This window comes from Meriones unguiculatus, chromosome 21 (assembly GCF_030254825.1).
Source record: "Meriones unguiculatus strain TT.TT164.6M chromosome 21, Bangor_MerUng_6.1, whole genome shotgun sequence".
NCBI lineage: Eukaryota > Metazoa > Chordata > Mammalia > Rodentia > Muridae > Meriones > Meriones unguiculatus.
In genome coordinates, this window is record NC_083368.1 from 26,663,568 (window position 1) to 26,679,527 (window position 15,960).

At 36.0% G+C, this 15,960-nt stretch overlaps 1 pseudogene; it reads left to right on the forward strand.

Moving 5' to 3' along the window:
* Window positions 1-15,960, forward strand: part of LOC110539775 (large ribosomal subunit protein eL21-like) — a 78,116-nt pseudogene that overhangs the window by 20,674 nt on the left and 41,482 nt on the right.

A 15,960-nucleotide genomic window follows, 5' to 3' on the forward strand; every position in this document is an offset into this window, starting at 1 on the left:
ATAAAGTCATTGATATTTCGTTTCTCAAAGATCATGCAGTTTGTATGACATAGTATGAATAATGTATACATAATGTATGCTGTGATCCAACAGCAGCCTACTCTCCATAATCTCAAGACAACATAATTATGCCTTCACTGAAACTCAGAGCAGAATATTTTAAGCCAGTCCATAGTCAGTATCTGATTCTAGTTTTCCATATGAGAAATCAACAACAAAGATTATGAGGGAGATAGAAATATCTCATGATTTAAATATGACTCATGAATTAAAAAAAATTACTTTAGTTGGTGGACTCTGTATTAACGATGCCTGGCTACTCAACAACTCATCACATTTATTATTTTCAAATGATATGGGAGGAGTGATTTGGACAAATCTACCCCTTTGAAGCACAAGCATCCTTGTCCACTGTGGAGGAAAACGGACATGTTGCTCCTTTTGTTGTTTTATCTATAGCCCTGAAGCATATTGAAGTCGGTTTATTCCTCCTCTATTCTTTACAGATACAACTGTGTAGGAAAAAGGTAGAAAGTCATTTCAGTTTTGTAAATGAAATGATTGTGTCCGGCAATCAGAAAATTTTAAAGGTATCAAATTTGGTAGATAAGATTCAGAAAGAAGTAACATTAAAAAAAGCCACATCTGCTTTTAGTACTGGGATGGTACCCACAAGCATGACAGTTAACACATGTGTTGAGTGAATGAAGAAATGAAGAAATACTTAAAAATTTTGAGAGTAGATTTTTATGGAAATATCATACTGTTGGCATACAAAAAGACAGAAGATAAAATGAAAACAGAAATGTTACCACATGTATTTGGAAACTCAATGTATTTTAAAGATAGTTTTTCAACTTATTTCAACTTAGCAACCAAAAGATAATGCTATGTAAATGATACTGAGTGAAACAGTCTTGATTTCTGAAAAAAAAAAAAATAGGGATGGAAAGTATATAGAACATTGCATAGACATGAAACACAAATGAACAGAAAAGAAAAAGTAAAGAATATAAAAATCATTAGTTGTGAATTTTGCCAAAGAGAAAGCTTTAGTAACAAAAGAACACAGAGGCCATAAAAAGATGGATAAACTTGAGAGCTTTTTAAAAAATATCCATGAGAATAATGTCACCAAGGTTACAATATAAATAACAATGTTCAAGCATTATCTAGAGAGTAGTTAGATAACTGGACATTCATGTAGAATCCAAACATAATTGCACATACAACTGTCACATTTTAGAGAAGAATGCTATATATTAAGGTGCAGAATTGGCTGCTCATCACTTTAAGGCAGTGGTCAAACTTTTCTTCAGTATTAGCCATATAATATAGGATAAACATACTAAAATCAATAGTCCTAAAGAAGCAAAAGAACAAAGAGGACCTAGGGAAGAGGCTGAAATCTCACTCAGAAAGGCAAACAGGATAGACATAGAAAGTAGAAGGCAAAGATCAATACAGGAACCTTCCACAGAGGGCTTCTGAAAGACTCAACCCATCAGTGTATGGAAGGAGATACTGAGACTCATAGCCAAACTTTGGGCAAAGTGCAAGAAAACTTATGGAAGAAAAGGGAGATAGAAAGACCTGGAGTGGACAGGAACTCCACAAGGAGGCCAACAGAGCCAAAATACCTGGGCCCAGGGGAACCTGCAGAGACAAATACTCCAAACAAGAACCATGCATGGAGAGGACCTAGACCCCCTGCTCAGTTTCCAGGTGGCTTCCCTACTGAGGGGAACAGAGGCTATCTCCGATATGAACTCAGTGGCGGGATTTTGATCACCTCCTTGCTCAGGGTGGGAGTTGTGCAGCCTTGCCAGGCCATAGAGGAAGATGATACAGCCAGCCCTGATGAGTCTTCATAGGCTAGGGTCAGATAGAAGAGGAGGAGGTCCTCCCCTATCAGTGGAACTAGGGGAAGGGCATAGGAAGAGAAGAGGGTGGAGGGTGAGACTGGGAGGGGACAAGAGAGGGGGCTACAGCCAGGATACAAAGTGAATAAATTGTAATAAACAATTAAATAAATAAGAACAGAAAAAAGAATAAATAGTATATTATTCATGTGTAAACATAAAAAACAGATACACATAATGACCCCTGCTGAAGTACTGTCATATGAAGTTCCTAAAAATCACAGAGTAGAAAAAAATAAAAGACCAACATTGCAGTTCTATGTTTATAGCTGAACAAAAATGAAATACATAAAATATCTAATAACATATTTGAATGAAACACCAGATCAAAGCAAGTGACCAGTTCCCCGGAAAAGCGCCTTTAGAACGAAAAACAAAAGCAGTCGAGAGATGACTCAATGGTTAAGAGTGCTTACTGTTTTTTTCAGTGGACATGGGTTTTGTTTGAGCATCTATGCTTGGTGACTTGCAGCCTTTTGAAATTCCAACTCTAGGGGATCTAATGCCTCAGGCTACCAAGGATATGGGCATACACTCCCACAAGGACATACACATATGCATATTAAAAATAGACTAACTAATAAAACTCATGTCATGTCAGGACAAGACATGAGAAACATTTTTAATGAGTTGTTGATCATAGTAGTCCACGTGACACCATCCCCACCTCCACCCCCCCAAAAAAAACCTCAGTATAGATTATTGCTATTGCTGCCTCCTAGGGTTTGAAGGTGAGTCCCTATTGCTGAAGAAAACATGCACATTTGGACACAAGACTTGGCATAACTGAGCTGGGTCTGATCTGAATGCCTGCCTCCTTTCTACAGTCTAGGTTTATTATAGCATCACTATGCATGTTGTAATGTGAGGAAAGAATAAATAGTGTGACCTAGCTGTGCTGCCTGTGACGTGGAGTAATGGCCAACACAGCAGAATATCCATCAATGTGCAATAGTGGCACCCGTACATTGGCGGGAACTAACAGATACTTTATTTCACTTAAGGTCTGCTCAACATGTGGGAGAGCTACCTGGAGCTGGTAAGATGATGGATCTTAGAGGAGAACCTACTGGCGCCACTTTATGAGACCAGCATAGATCCTAACCACATTCAAAATTTTATGCCTATACCCGCAGAGAAGTGTGGCTCTCACCCCTCATCAAGGAAGCTTCCCTTTGCAGTGGACAAAAACCATTACAGAAGATTTCAAAATGTCAGAATCTACATGTCAGCTGATCGTGGGATGACTAGGCCCAGCCTACGCATCTAAAACTCAAACCTTACACCTAAAGCTCGGGGAACATCATGGAAGGCGTATGTGTAGATCAGGGCAGAGTTGTGAGAGCCAGAAGACCACGCAGTCTGCTGTGAGTTTACCGCCAAGAAATAGCGGGAAAGCAAGACTCTTGAGTAGGGTGATGGCCTAAACAAGACCTGAATGATGATAACTCCAATAGACATGCTAACATGGAGGCAGAAGCAGGGAGTTTCAAGACCCTCTGCTCCTAACAACTGGCAACTATGAACCGCTGAAAGAGGGAGAATTTGTCCTTCCCGGAGATGAGCACATAATTGGTTATTCAATAACAAGCGGTTAGCCCTGCAATCAAATACAAACAAGAAACACTGCACGTACTCAGCAAGTTGTATTTACATATTTATGCATGTATACATATATGAAGCAACAATAATTAAAATAGGCCATACTGTGAGGGGAAATTAAGAGAAAAATGGAAGAGACTAGAGAACATGGGAGGGGTTGGAGAGAGGAAAGGAAAGGAGGGAATGATGTAATTATATTTCAGTTAAAAGTTTTTTAGAAGTGTTTTAAAAATCTTTTTTAAAGTGCCCTTCGGTTTGAAATAATAAAAGTAAAAAATAAGCCAACGAAAAGTTGTAATTATGAATTTTATAAATAAAGTAAGTAAGCATTAACATACAATAAGACCAATTATTAAAGAAAAGTAGCAGATTGCTAAACATGACATTCTGCTCTTACATATCTATGCATTTACAGAAGATGTGGGCACAGTTACGTTTTTTATCAACAAGAAAGTATCTGTGTAGTAATATTAGAGAATTTACATTTCACTTTCTCATGTATCTTTCTAGAATAGAAATATAGACATTTTATAGTAATATAAAGCACCTCTTAAAATTTGAAATATTTCTTGATTCTTACATAAAAAAGCCCACTTTTGGATAGAGGTTTTTTTCCCCCTTCATTATCTGTCTGAAGAAATGTGCGAGGATCCTTAACATGTGACATCTCCAAATCCTCCTGTCTGACAATATGTACTTGTACATACTTTTTATAAGAGCATTTGTAAAACATTTGTAAAAATGTTATCAAAATGTTATGTCAGACACATGTGTAGTTCCCACATTTGGAATCCTGAAGCAGAAGAATTGCCTTGAGTGGCTAGCCTAGGCTAAGTACTGAGTACCTCAGTAGTCAGGGCTACATAGCAAAGCCCATTCAAAACAAGCAAACAAAATGTCTATGCATATTTATGGCAGACTTTATTTGTAACCTTCCTGAGTACAATAATTCCAACTAACTGGCTTTATTTTTTCTTGTCCTTTCATTCTTGTTTCTTCTTCATCCTAGGCTGAGTGTCACAGTAGATTCTGGGGATAGGTATGTTTTGTTTTGTATACATACATACATACATACATACATATATATGTAACATTTAGCTACTGCCCAACCTCTCTGTTTATCTTCCTTTAGGCGTAGTGATAGAGTCTGACCTAATGAATATTTAAATACACATTATTAAACTCATTAATATTACACACATAGAGTTAATAACAACTTTTCATAAAAGTAGAGCTCATGCCATCTATAAAAGCCAATTGACCCCCTTTGATGGATGATGTCTTGAGAGGAGCTATAAAGAACAAAGTAGTGCTTGCCAGCTGCCTCCAGGCATGTCCGTCCCAGCTCAGGCCTGCTGTTGCCACTAGCGCAATTGTGTCCACCTGTTTTCATTTATCCTTCTGATACCTTTCAAATACCTTGCTCACAAAAACATCTTGGCCAAAACACTAGGATTTCCAGTTTGGTTTTATTAGAACAATGAAAAAGTGTGTACCATTTCACCAGAACAAGGTTCTTAAAAGGTGGTATTTGTAGGAAAATTGCTGAATCATTTCCCTTCTAAAAAATTATTTCCAACAATCTTAATCTTGTGTGGCCACAATCATTTGTTCTTTGTCACATCAACATCAAAGGGAAATCCTCTTAATCCATGACTTCTGCTCTCAACGAAAAATGTGGGATTACACGGAGCCTCAGTTTTGAACTTCATTCCTAACCAAAGTGAAACATATGATAAAATTATTAGGCCCATTTTTATTTATTAAATAAAATCTCTATTCAAATTAATTTCCCTCAAAATCACTTATGAGTCATGTGAGTCTTTTTAAAGTTCCTCAGTACAACGCTTCAATGAAGGTTGAGAAGAAGAATTGAACTCACTCCTATACACGTGAATGCACACATATACACACTCATTGATCCACACTCACAGGGCCATACATAATTGTGCACACACACATATATGCCCATAGGCAAATATATGCATACATACTTATAGGATTAGCAATCTGGCTGTTGGATAGTGTTCCACAGGTACAGATAACCAAGATGCATGATTGGATTGCTGAGTGATCACCCCTCCATCTTTATTCTCCTTTTCCCTTGAACCCGTCCTGCAGCTGTAGCTGCTCCAATACCGTTGAAGCTGAAGAAAATTATTAAAGAACCCCAAGAAGAGGAAGAGGTGAATAGAGACAGACTGTTTCTGGTTTGAATTAATAGGGAAACTACCAAAGAACGATTTCTCCCACCTGGATGTATAGCCGAGTCCTTTATTCCAATATGGAAAGCATTTGAACTGTTGTACACACGTAGAACAGGGAAAAGAAAATGTACTCTGACCACGTAACTCAATCCATCCTAGTTTACTTACTGAAAATACCCGAGAAACAGTACAAACAGGAGCAGCACAGTCACCCTCTTCTCAGATTTCTGGCTTTATTTACCGTCTGTGCCATGCTTTGGTTTATTTTTCTCTCTTCATTCATTAGCATGTTGTCCTGTTCTTTCAATTTGGTCACTTCTCAGATTTGAGTGAAATAAGGTTCCTCTTGTTCAAATACCATTGATGCTCTAGTCCAGAGTTCTCCTCATTAGGCTCATTATTCACCTTTATGTGTTCTGCATGTGGCCAAAATGCCTCAGCTGATGATAAAATCTTAAAGAGCATTTCAGTAGAAAAATACCAGTATCCTGTCCACTGTGTTCTTCGGGTGCCTACTCATGCTAAAGTACAGTCTTAATGTAAAGACATGTATGTATTTAGAATTCCCAAAATGTGCTTTGTAATCCAGCATTATTTTTTTTCTAATTTAATAAGAACCTGTTGTTAAGCTTGATTTCTAACAATGAAAAATATATTAACTATTTAAGAATTCCAAAATATATCATGTCTGTTTGAAATGTGCATGTCATACCCAGAATTACATATTTAAAAAGAAGAAAGGAGGAAATAATTACAATTAAATTTAAGAACTAAATTAAAATTCCTTTATTACCCGAAATAATTTACTGTAATCACAATTATCAGAATGTGGCATTCTTCAAGGTAAGAAAAGTCAAATATGATCTCAGTTTGGCATTTAAAATATATATATGACATTACCCTAGGTTTTCATAAAATTGCCAAAAAAAAAGCACAATGGAATGACTGTTTTGTCAAAATGTGAGGGAGAAAATAAGAAAGTCACACAGCAGTACATACAAAACAAGGTACCGAGTTCTAGCAAAGTTCTAAATTCCAACTTCCCAGAAACATTCTAACATTATCTGAAAGTTTATGGCCTCCAGCCACCTCCTTTGTTCATATAAGAAATTTTGTGCTACCTACTCTACAATACCCTGGGACCAGACATTCAAGCTGTCTGTCTGTAGCCCTTTCTTACACTGAACCAACCCAAATCCTACGGAACAAAAAGCATACACAGGGCTTAACATATTCAAGGTTACCCATTTAACCCTGGAATTCTTATTCTGAAAATAGAAATTTTAAAACTCTAACGAATTAAGATATTAATTCATGAGAACACTCAAAAGAGGCAAGGGAAGTGACCGCATTTGTGGGCACATCATATAGAGAATAACAGAAGACATTTCCAGTTCCTCAGTAGGGGAAAAAGCAAATGAAAGCTCGTGGTCCTGCTCAAACTGTCTTCATCCTCTCCACCCACATGGTTTTGCCTGTCTTCAATGCACCCTGCTGACATTAGCTCATAGAATTTGATCGAAAATAAGTGACTGTTGTTTTATCCCACTGAACGGTGAGGCATTTTGTTATGCCAAACACGATTTGGTTTTTAGACATAGCTTTTATTCATGCAAAAAGTTATTTTAAAAATGAGTAAGGTTTAAGACAAGGTATTGAGTACAAGCTGGACATTATAGTAAGCCAGGAAGGATCCACTGGCTTTGGGTTAGAACATATTAGAGTGTAAAGAAAAAATATTCAAAGGTGAAGAAAATATATACCAAGTATTTCTAAAGGAAGAATTATAAAAACTGTTCTCATTCATCACTGATTTGGATACATTTTGAGTCCATACAAATTCCTTGTGCTTTATTTATTTAATCAGGCTTTTTTTTTTTTAATATGATGACTGACAGACAGATCTCTCAGTGGTTAAACCTCAAAAACACAGAAACACCGAGGTTGTCTAGACTGTTAGTTTTGCTTGTTTGTTTGTGTTTAGGGTGTTCAAAGCAGTGTTTTTCGTGTAGCCCAGTCTATCCTGGAACTCACTTTGTAGACCAGGCTGGACTTCAACTCACAAAGATCGACCTGTCTCTGCCTATTGAATGCTGGGATTAAAGGCATGTGTCAACCACTGTCTGGCTAAGATTTGTTAGTTTTAACATTTTAAGGAACAGGTAATATAAAGACTTGGTAAAATTCACATTGGCATTATATAGTTCCCAAAATTTTAAAGATGTATTAAAAGGCCATTTATAGATATAAGTTACATAGTGAAGTTCACTTTTTATTTATTTTTATATTTATTACAATTTATTTACTTGGGATCCCAGTTGTAGCCTCCTTCCTCATCCTCTCCCAATTCCACATTCTTGCCTCTTCTCCTCTTATGACTCTTCCCCAGTCCACTGATAGGGGAGATCCTCCTCCCCTTCCATCTGACCCTAGCCTATCAGGTCTCATCAGGGCTGGCTGCATTGTCTTCCTCTGTGGCCTGGTAAGACTGCTCCCCTCTCAGAGAGAAGTGATCAAAGACATAGCAAAATTTATAATCTCAAGCACAAACTACAGCATAAACAGAAGTATGAGAAAAATAACTACCTATCATCATTCTTCCTCTTTTATTTACTTGATTTTAATATTGTTGTCTTTATTCATTCAATTCTTAGTTCTCTATTCATCTGAACCCTCCAACATAATCCAATCTAACTGCTGAAGATATGATAATTATAAATACTGGATTATGAAAACAGAGAAAGAAGGTAGCTAAATATTCATGCTGAAAGGAAGCAGTTTAGTCCAGCTGATGCCATAGTAGCTATAATTCTGTATCTTCCATACCCTGTCAAACACAGAACTCTGCATTACACACTTTACAAAAATGCCCCAGTTCAAAGCTGGGCTACCAGTGAATTTCCTAATGAACAAAGGTAGACTAGACATAAAGGCATTAAATTTTCCTTACTCATTTTAATTTCATTACAGAACTTGAACCCAGGAATAAAGAATATCTAAGTGACACTCTTTTCTCCCAAAGAACTATCTTCTCTGGTAGTGATACCATATTGCTTTTGGGATAATTACATCTGAGTATTCCTTGGTACCTACATTTATGAACCTAAAAGAAGTCTAAATGCAGTATGTATTATTTCACAAAATCAGGTCAGCATCGCAAAGTGATAATGATTTTAAAATTTATTAAGTTTACATATTAGCTTAAACTTAAGAAAACTCCCACTTGGAGATAAAATTAATCATAGGAAATTAAATTTTATTAATTAGGGTTAGCATGCTAATATGGTTATACCCATAAGAAAAGACACTTCTGAGAAAGAGAAAAATACTTTGTGTTTGAGGGACCAACAGAAAAATATTCCCATATGCACATGTACTAAAATTAAATGATACATATTGCCTCTAATTTATTATGAATTATTATAGCTCCAGAAACATTGGTATCCAGAAGTATTTTGAGAATTTTTTTTTCAAAAAAAAATGCTCATGAAGTATCTAAAGAAATATAGTGTCCAGATATTTATGTCACATGGAACTTTGTAGAGGAAAACAAAGCTGATCTAAAATATCTATTTAAGTCTAACAAGAATTTTTGTACAAACTAAAATAAAATGTCTTTTTTGATTGCATTTACTTTATTATTTCTAATAAACTGGATCTTGGGACAGCCTGAGATCTTCTCTTCACATTCTAGTGGGCAATCTGCTTTATTTAGTTAATCTCTCCATAATTCTTTATATTTTATCAAAAACTGAATTTTCAGAATTCCACCCATATGTGTGTGTACACACTCTTTTAAACTCATCAACAATGACACGAGCAGGCTGCATTTATGCATGGCCTCACATAGCTTCGATTGGCAGTTTGTCATCCACTGTCCATAAGTCATAGACCTAGAGTTACTGTGTCATTACAGAGATTCAACTGATTCTCTCCTATCTATTAGCTCCCTGCTCTCTTACTCTTTATCGTTGAAATCCCACTCCGATTATCATCATTTTTTCCAAAAGTATAGAATAAAAGCATTCTTTTATAAAATAATAATACTGTCAAATTTTACTCATATTTTCAAGACCCAAATATCACTTTTTCTTAGTTCATTTGTACTGTCATAACCAACGACCACACTGTACAAGGAATACACTGTGTATTATATGGATGTAGCACCTGTCAATAATAAATCTGATGGCCTATAGCTTAGGCAGAAAATGGGAAGTAGAAAGAAGGAGGTAGAAAGAATTATGGGATAGAGCCAGGTGCATGAGATTTGAGCCAGCAAGATGGTTGCACGGTACCTGAGCCCAGGTCACCAGCCACATGGCAGAATGTAAATTTGTATAATGGGTTATTTTAAATTATGAGTTAATATGAGAAGAGGCTAGCAATATGGCCTAGGTATTTTTAAATACTTATCTTGAATCTCATGACTAATTATTCTTGGAGCTTCGGGATGAGAGGAAAAACCTACTACTATACATTAAAAGACTTCTACATGCAACCAACCTGTCCTTTGAGAGTGCCCATCCTATTGGTGAGAACTCTATCTTTATACCCAAAGGGTCTCCCAAAGACCTGCAACTCATTACCACCAATCTCAAGACTTGAACTTCCTACATGCGGATTTTGGAATGAAATAGTCAAACGAGTTCTATTCTCTATCTGTCATCTATCTATTGATCAATCCTATCTATTTTCTATATATCTGTCTCTCTGTCTGTCTATTATCCATCTATCATCTATCTATCTATGTTCTATCTATTTTCTATCATTCATCTGTCTACTACCTATCTAACATCTATCTAGCTATCTATCTAGATGTCATCAATCTACTATCTAGCTACTATCTGCCTAGCATCTATCTAGCTACCTCTCTATCTGTCTATTTTTCTAGTATCTGACTATCTATCCATCTATCTAGCTATGTATCTATGTATCTATCTATCCTCCTCATCATTTATTAGATTATTCACAGTGGTCGTGGTTGAAAAAAAAATCACTGGACTCTATTGCCTCTGGGTTGTTTGGCTCAGAAGCCAAATTTTGGCCAGCTGATCTGCTTCCTCTTCACCACCACAGGCTTCTGACTTGGCAAGAATTGCATCAGCTCTGTGAATGGTTGCCAATGGTCAGGAAACTTGTCCTTGAAGATCGTGTGCATGAAGCTGCTGAAGGTGGCCCATTCATTCTCATCAATGGTGGCTTTCACCTAAGAAGTGAATGGTTTTCACTGCCCAATTTCATTTCATGACCAAGAGGATGCTTTAGCTGTAGGACGTGGACTGTACTCTCACACCCTTGTGGTAAATCAGCCTGTTGTGGTGGATAGGACTGTTGGCCTTCGGATTGGGGGGCTCAATGCTATACACGGGTTTATTCCTCTTGATAAGGAAACAGGACGAGTTCTGCACAATCACCCTTTGCACATGCAAGGTCACAGCCGGGGCTCTTCTCCTGATAGCGGCTGGAGACTGAATGAGCCAGATGAGATCTTCTTAATTCTCAAATTGGTTTGACTATATTGTCTCATGTTTCATGATCTTTAAAGTTGTTTGGAGTACTTTGCATGATCATTGAGAGTAAAGCAAATAAATGTTTATGTGTTTTCTTATGCGTCACCTTAACATAGTTAGAACAAAATTATTTAGTCTGATGTTTTAACGGTATGTATGTTTATTTTAGTAATGGTTAAGCAGAATGATGCTGTATTAAAGTCATGGGTAATATTTCAGCCAACAAGGACCTCATATATGATGATGGCTGTGAAATAATGCTAGGTCTGTAGAAACTTTGTATATGCTTCTTTTGGGGTGAGCATGCAGTGAGGCACTATTCAGTAATGGATATCTCAGAGTATATCACACTGGAAGTAACTCAGAACTGCAAAATCGGGGACTGAGAAACAGGATGATAAACATGTTTTAAACATAAGCAATGCAAGACAGTGTGTTTCCTTGTAAATCACATAATTTATGTCAGTTTAACACAGAACCCCCTGGTTTTGTAGGACTTATCTCTGAATAAATATGAGGTCCAAACAAGTTGTGATTAAGTTTTTATTATTTCTGAGTTTCAAAGTTCCCAGGATACTTTACAGTTACTTCTTTAAAAAAGCAGCAAGCTAAATTATTATTATTCTCATTCATGAGAAATTACCCAAATATCAAAGACTTTTTCCATCTTATATTTCTTTTCATCTTTTCTTCTAAATATCAACAATATGGACATATTGGTTCCAAGAAAAGCTGGCATTCCATTTTCAGCATGCATACAAATGATACGTGGAGAATAATAATTGTATTTAGAAATACTTAAAAAAGGCAGAGAGTGACTGGCTGGTAGTGATTTAATGATTTATAAGATGAAAGTGAACCAAAGAACTGAATAATATGAATTATGGGCTGGAATTCAATAATAGTTTGGTGATCTTGCTCAGATGTTCTGTCTTATGTTTCATGACATTAAACAAGCTCTAGCTTCTGCACTGTAAAATCATGACTGTTTGGTTACCAAAAATTATTTTTTTTCAAATTCCTCAGAGTTTCTACTGTCTAATTATTTTATAGTATAATACTGAGCATCTTTCTTAATGGTATAACTGGAGAGAGCGTTTATATTAACACTGAATTCTCAAATACATTCATCACTAACAGAGTTAGAAGATTATTAAAGTAAATGTTTTTAAAAGATGTTTTAAATAAAATACCTCTAATGTTATTTTTCATGTAAACGTGTCTATTTTTGGTTTCCTAATCAGAGGTGGAATGTGAGTTTAATATAGTATAGTGTGCTACTGTCAGGCACAAAAACATACTTGCTCAATATCATACGTTCATCAAACCATTAGACATAAATCATGTGCGTGTCCTTACTTAAACTCATTAGCATTCCTCACATGTACACACACACACGCACACGCACACACACACACACACACACACACACACAGACACACAATCACCACAAATGAAACCATTGGCACAGAAAACAATCCAGTGGTAAGTAACTATTTCTTCTGACTACTTACCACCACTGTCTTGGGTTGTCACTCACACTGATAATGCTCTTACTGTGTTGGCCAGAAGCTACATTTTTGACTTCAACAAAAGGCCTGGTCATCTTCAGCTTGTCAACTGCTTTCTACTGTGAGCAATGCGTAACACCTGGAAACCCGATGAAGCAGGATGTGGTGTCAGGCAAAGCTGTCATTACTGAAGCCAACTCAGCCTTCAAAATCGCTTCCCTTTGGCAAATCACGCCCCCACGCAGTGTTTCTGTGTTGCAGAGAAGTAATAACCTCGTGTCCCAGATGCATTATTTATAAAAATACATCAAGAATATAGAAGAACTGGCTAAAGATTCGCCTGCTTACTTTTTCAACTGCGTGTGATTGAAAACTAAACAGGAAATGTACTTGTGGCCTCGAATTTCTAGCAAACATTGACAACTGAGATCGAGAGTCATCTTCCAGTTCCAAATTTTAATTTTTCTTGATTTTTCCTTATTTGCTTCCATAAGTCATAAGTTAAAGATATGTGACTTCTGTTTTGGAATTTATGATGAGAATTAACATTTTCCCTTGAGGTTCATAAAATTATGCAGCCAGATTTGTTTTCTATCACATGTATGAATGTTGGATACGTATTAACCTCTTTATACACTTCTCTATCCAAGATTTCACTCAACTTTCCTGTGATTCAGATTCAGTATTCAAAATAAAAATCATAAATGATAATTCAACTAACTAAAAAACAAATGCCTGGTAATTCCAAATATGCGTAAACCAGAAACAACTGTATTCAAATACATTTTACGAACTAATAAAAGTCATTAAGAATAGATATGAGAGATAGATGGTCCATAATGTATAAATAATTACCATAATAAAATAGAGAAAAGAGGAAAATGCTGTTGACATGGCATGTTATGTGACTAAATATGATAGGAAGAAATTAGTGTATAAATGACTACTGGGGTAATTGTTTAAATATTTTGATAAAAGGCTTCACTTGGGAGTTAAATTCATTATTAATAGGTATTGCTCTGTTTTTATATTATCATGTAAATAAGAAGAGTTAGAGGTCCCCAAAAGGCATATACACATATGTGTATATGTGCATGCATGTGTGTGTTTTTGTGTATGTATGTGTGTGTTTAACTTATAAATTTCACCATCTTCTTTTATATTGTTGTGGCTCTAACTCTGTTAGTGTACAAGGGACTTGATAGCTGGGTGTTAGGTAGATAGATTGATAACTATTGACTTTTTAAATCCATCATGGTCTGGCTCAAATACAAGACCATGGGTGATATATAAGACACAGATGTGTGATATACATTTCTTTACTTGGTCCATGGTGGACTTTTCCCATAAGATTTGCTATAGGTAACAGAACCTTAAATGATACACTTGAACAGAAGCTCAAGACATGATTGAGTGGTCTGCCCTTGATACCTCAATTGCCTATGCATTTAGAAAATTATGTCTGTATAGCTGTTCATGGAGAAAAATTGTAGACAATCTCAGCAATGTCCAAATCAAATATCCAGCCTTGAACTAGAAAATAGCCTGTAGCTCTTTGGGAGGACCATGTCCAAAAATACATAAATTTTACGGTTATTTGCTATCTAATACTGTCTTGGCATTTGCTGACCAAAATAATAATAGTAATAATAATAGTAATAATAATAATAGAAGTAGATCAGTGCCATCTACAACACTTCCCAGTCACAGCTTCAAAACAGAGCAGTGAATAGTAAAAATATTATTAGAAGTATGGGAAGAAAAGTAGCAACAATACTAACAATATTATAAGGTTGGAAAAGCATTTGCCAGAACTATTACTGTGATAGGAAACTAGAATATCTATGTAACTTTCCGTATATGGCTAAGTTTGGAAGCAGAGTATTGTTACCATGAATTGTTACTGTGAGTTGTAAGTAATGTCACCTTACAGAAAATGAGATCATATTTTTAAAAAATGTAGAATTTAGAAGGAATGTAACAATCAGCATTTCCCATAAGCCTACTTTTCCAGAAATCACAGAATAGATAACTCTGAAAACAAAACAGCTTGAAAATTGGCTTTGAGTGATTCCCATATCAAGTCTTTTTCCCTTTCTTTCTGTTCTGTCTCTGTTTCTCTCTCTCTCTCTCTCACACACACACACACAGAGAGAGAGAGAGAGAGAGAAGAAAGAAAGAAAGAAAGAAAGAAAGAAAGAAAGAAAGAAAGAAAGAAAGAAAGAGAAAAAGAAAACATGACAAACACAGACATGCAAAATACCACGCGGGAAATACATTCTGAAGAAACCCCAAAGAATTACAAAGTTGCTTTATTATATTAAAGTTAAAATAAACATTACGTATTCAATTTACAATTTCTGGGGTTTTTAAAACAAAACTTGCACAGTATCCATCAGGAAAAAAAAATCTACTCATAATGCACATTAAATAGTAAGCCAGACAGTATGGGAAATCTAGTATTGTAGAGGTAGGACCCACTATGAAGAATACCAAGCTTCCTTCAAAGTAAATAAGGCAAAAAGAAAAATTGTAGGGAATTAGTAGGATGAGTTTCCCTGGATAGGAAATCACTAAGAACAACCACCAATGCTATAGGGCAAACTGACTTCATAAGAGTCCTTGTTGAAGGATGACAGACATCTCTTTTGAGATGAAGAAGAGATCCAATGAGACACCGGAAATGATCTACTAACAAAAGCTGTCAAGGGGGAAAAAATTATCAACCACAAATAGTTAAGTCCACACAGAGATTACTTCAGCCCTGCTCAGAGAAGCAAGGAATCATTGTCTAGAAAATAAATAATAGTTGTGGATAATGATAGACATAGGCCTCCCAGAGAGCAAAGTCTGGATCTAATCCAGCAACACCCACTCCCATCCTAGGTCTTGAGCTAGCCAGGGCAGAAACACACAAAAGTCACAAATGACAGAGAACACTAGTTTATCGTTATTTGCAGGGGTTAACAGGAATCTATTCAGAATAGGGTGGGAAAGGAACGATCTCTAAATGCTGAAATAACTGATCTATTTTGAATTTTCTTATGTAATTTTTTTCTACCCAGATACATTTTCAGTCAAGTTGAAAATGAATATGCAAATGATAAAGATATTATTAACTATATGCCTGGAGAAAGCATGATTTCACTATCAGGGAGCCTTGCGTTTATTTTATAATGTAGAGATATTTTGTTTTAAAGAAATATAG